The sequence below is a fragment of the Rattus rattus genome, chromosome 1 (assembly GCF_011064425.1).
Source record: "Rattus rattus isolate New Zealand chromosome 1, Rrattus_CSIRO_v1, whole genome shotgun sequence".
NCBI classification, from domain to species: domain Eukaryota; kingdom Metazoa; phylum Chordata; class Mammalia; order Rodentia; family Muridae; genus Rattus; species Rattus rattus.
The window spans coordinates 177,052,375-177,057,102 of NC_046154.1; the positions used below are offsets into that span (position 1 = coordinate 177,052,375).

General features: G+C 35.8%; 1 pseudogene; it reads left to right on the top strand.

Moving 5' to 3' along the window:
* Nucleotides 1-401: 401 nt before the first annotated feature.
* Nucleotides 402-503, top strand: LOC116890633 (annotated as a pseudogene).
* The last annotated feature ends 4,225 nt before the right edge of the window (nt 504-4,728 follow it).

A 4,728-nucleotide genomic window follows, 5' to 3' on the forward strand; every position in this document is an offset into this window, starting at 1 on the left:
AGAAATTCTTTTATCTGAACAGATAAAATATACAACATGAAATACTTTGTATAGTCACAATTTCATTTTTATGTATTTATATACATTAAGAAATTAAATACTTTAGAGGCAGAGTCAAGGGTATCTCTGTGACTTCAAGATCAGCTTGGTCTACACATCAAGTTCTAAGATGACCAGGACTACACAGAGATACCTATCTCAAAATTGAAAAGTAAATAGTGCTCTATACACAGGCTTCCTTCTTAGGCTTAGAAGCCAATGGCTGTCTGAAATTGCCTGTCAAGGAATCTAGTGACCATCTAAATCCATTCCAGTGTTTAGCTGTCTCTCTCGTCCTTAGCAACTGGCAAGACCTGACACGGCTAACCACTGCCTACTTCTGTTTTTGTAATGGCTTTCAGATCGCTTCTCAGCCTTTTGGCTAAGATCAAGTGTAGTAACGGCTTTCAGTTTATCAACATTTCCTAAATCTACCATAGTTTTCTAAATTTCTAGTACCTTTTCCCTACTTGAACCTAAAAAGTCACCTTTATGCTCTAAGATTTTAAACGCCTACCGCTTAACTAGACACATAATGAGCTGGCTTCTTGATAGCTCCCTTTGCATGATAAATGGTTATTGTGTTCCTGATATATTACATACATGTAAACATATATAATAAATAGTGAACATCTTTACAGTCTTGTTGACTATTTTCTTTCTTCCTCCATCCCCTTCTTACAGGTGTCCTTATTGCATGGATGGCAATTTTTTATTAAATCCTTAGGATTTAGAAGGTGAGACACTGTTAGCTACTGACTCAATAGAGTCTACTACCCAAGTCCACTCTTTCCTATCCATTTCTAAAGTATATTCAGAGTCACACCCAGCAGCTGTAACATCCTCAATGAGCCTTAAGCATCTCTTTGTGATGGCAACAAGAGACTCACTGCTCTGCCTCTGATGTTGCTGTGACCTCCTGACTCACTGTCTCTTATCCTGTCCTGTACCCCTATTTTTGTTTTTGGTTGGCAATGATCCCATACCCCTGAAAATCTTACTTGATTTTAATCTACTGTTCTTAGTCATATAGCTGTTCCAGCTCTAATCTACTATGGTCCCATGCTTCCTCTGTCTTCCTACTACTGCTGCTATTCTTTTGCCCTAGCACAGATACACCTTGCTTGTCTAACTAAACCAGTAGCCCGTAGACCAAGACATGCTACTTGTCACATGTCAGAAAATATCAAAACTTGTTCACTCCATTACATTGCTTAAAGGTAAATTAAATGCTGCTTTATAAATGCATCATCCACCTACTCTAGTCTAAAATGCACTTCCTAAATCCCCTTGTCTCCTCTTAAGCCCTGCTTTAATTTTTAAATCACATTTATCTTTAGCCTTTGACTCTTCTTACTGAAACAAATGTTCTAGAAATACTAATTTTTTTTATGATCAGTTTGTATTACATGGTAGTACTTCTCAGAATGATGGGGTATTCTGATCAGTAAACAGCTTGTGATAACATAAACGCAAAATAAATTGGAATACAGTATTTGATGAGGATCGAATATATGCTTCTAAGTTATTGAGACTATGTAATTACACTAATATAATATAATTTTTACACTTCTAAGAATATATCTGAATTCTTTCAGAGAGTAGAAGCACCATTGAGGTTAATTGCATGGACTTGGTGGTGAACATACTGAGTTCAAGTTCTGGTTGTAATATGAGCTCTGGACATCTGCTTGCTTAACCTTTCAAATTCTTACTTCATCTGCAAAAGATAAGAAATGTTCTTATGATGATAATAAGAATTACATGAACCAAATCATTTGGCTGTGGTCTGTATTTATCACCTTGAGGATCTGAAATGTCAGTTTTTATATTAATGATATATAATAAAGCTTTCAAAATAGGACTATATGCTCCTAATAGAGGAAAGAGACTGTCTTAGTCAGGGTTTCTATTCCTGCACAAAACATCATGACCAAGAAGCAAGTTTGGAAGGAAAGTGTTTAATCAGCTTACATTGCCGTATTGCTGTTCATCATCAAAGGAAGTCAGGACTGGAACTCAAGCAGGCCAGGAAGCAGGAGCAGAAGGCATGGATAGATATTACTTACAGGCTTGCTTCCCCTGGCTTGCTCAGCTTGCTTTCTTATACAACCCAGGATTACTAGCCCAGGGAAACCACCACCCACCCTTGATCACTAAATGAAGAAATGTTTTACAGCTCAATCTCATGGAGGCATTTTCTCCAGGAAGGCTCCTCTCTCCAGCTTGTGTCAAGTGATACACAAAACCAGTCAGTACAGAGACAATGGTTGCCTCTTTAGAAGACAAATATTGATTCCTGAGTAATGCAAAATGAGTGTGCATAGTGGAGGGCCATTGCAGGAATCGTGTAAACTCTCATCCTCCATCACTACATAAAAGGTGACAGACACCGAGTCTAATTCTGTTCCTCTTATGAACAGAAGAAATGAAATGAGGATTTAGATATAAAGGATTACTTCACTTTCCAAAATGCATATTTATTAGTATATAGACCTTCTAAATTAATGCTTTAGAAAACAGAATGCCCTTCAGTGTGGCCCCATGAGCCCAGATTCTCAGGTGATATTCATGTTTACAAAATACTGAAAAACCATATGGACATAAAAATGGTGGGCAGTATTTGTTCACCTTCTCTGTATTATTGGCTTTGTACCAGTGACTAGCCTGGTTACTGGGTTTATTTAGCAACCCTAGCATTTGTTTATGCTTCTACAAATTAAACTTTAATTAAGAAGAATAACTACACTTATCAATTTGTGTAATTGCATATACCTGGAAAGAACAGGATTTCTCTAGTTTATGTACCAGACACAATTATGTTATATTTTCATGGTTAACCATTTCTCTGTGAATAACACTGTTAGAGCAATTTTAAACAGTTAAAAATAAATAGTAAAACTTTATAGAGATTTTAGAGATTTTCTTGAGTTAGTCACAGGTCTTGAGAGACTATTGCATTTTTAAACCCACAAGAGACTATTGATATAATCATATATGTGATATAATTTCCATATTGAAAATTAAGGATTAATTTATTTTAAAATTATTATTTCTTAGGTAAAATAGACTTTTCCATGTTTAACTTCTGTTGCACCTGAAGCATAAGTGTCCACCTTAGTACATTATGTCATTTATCTTAGATTGAAGCAAGATGTTATTTATGGAATTATGCCTATCTGTCCTTTATCACCACTGGGTAATATTATCCTGCAAGAGTTTGTAAATCATTGCTGGTATTTACTGACTCCAAACAGATATTTGTGTCATTTCAGTTGTCCTTCAATTCTATTTTTGGATATAGATTTGTTCTATCTGGTCAGCTCTTCTACAAGCCGCTCACTGAATCCTTAATGTATAGGGCACTGTGTTAGACAGGACATAGCTAGAAAGATAAATGATGCGGTCTCAGTCTGTTCATTGTCCATTCATCCTCATAAAATGTCTGAAGTGTCACAAAATTTGTATGTGGTATAAAACGATAAAGGTGGCCTTAAAGAATATTTGCAATGTTGTTTGAACAGGAAGATTACAAATCTGGTATAAAAGTTGAGAGCGAAAACATGCATTGCACCCTTAGAATTTTGGTGTTCCTTTTCTTTATATTAATAATAAAACTTGAAAAAAATTGTCAGAGAAGATAAAGAACTGGTAATAAAATGAAGACCACCTTAGATGACCCCGTTCATATACCTGCAGGAGAAGTACTGTAACCATGATCTCACAGTGAAGGAGAGAACGTTATGCAATGCAATCATACTAGAATATGAAACACACTTAGAGAAGGTATCTCTGAGCAAGGTTTATTTATGGAATCATCAGGGACTCCTGTGTACCAGGCAAGAGTGATGCAAAGATACAATAAAAATTTCCTCTACTTCCAGCAAGGCCACTCACCTCCCTCAGCTTATACAATTCCCTACGAATAACAGATTGAAAACAGACCTGCAGCAGATCCCACAAGAGATGGATTTCCTCCTGCAACCAAAATAAAGAACCATAAAGGATCATAGGCATCATCTTTATCCTCATTTCATTAAAACATTCTAAGTAATTCTCTGAACACATACTTGGTTAGATACAATAGTTGACATTTCATATAGAGAGCTTCTGACTAGTAATGTGGCTGGCTCATGAATTCCACTTGAAAAGGAAAGACTTAAAATTTAACCTTCCATGTCCTAAAGTTCACTGACCAATAGATTAACGGGTGAGTCAAAAACTGCAGGCATAAAAGGGTAATGAAAAGCAAAGCTAAAACAAAGCACAACACTGAGCATCGGGGCTAATATTTGGTTAATAAAATGCTTTTAATCTTTTACTTAATTATAATAAACCTCACTCATATTTCTAAAGTAAAATCCTGTAATATAATCAAATCCCATACATCTGCACTTCTACATGGCATTTATATACAGTCATCGTTGTTTTCTCACTTTGAAAATTAGTTCTCATTATTTTCTTTCATCAGGGATAAAAACAGAACATGAGAAGCAGCAGTCCTTTAACGAAGATTTTTCTTATTAGAAACCTTCATGGCTCAAGTTTGCTGATTTTGTTCCTTTTAATTTTAGTGGTGAAGCCTTGTCTTTGGGGCAGAGTGCTCTGACAGAGAAGCCAATTTCTATTTGCCTAATTAGAATTCAGAAGGTGATGAAAGATCTGAGAGTCTTTAAATGCTTCGCCAAA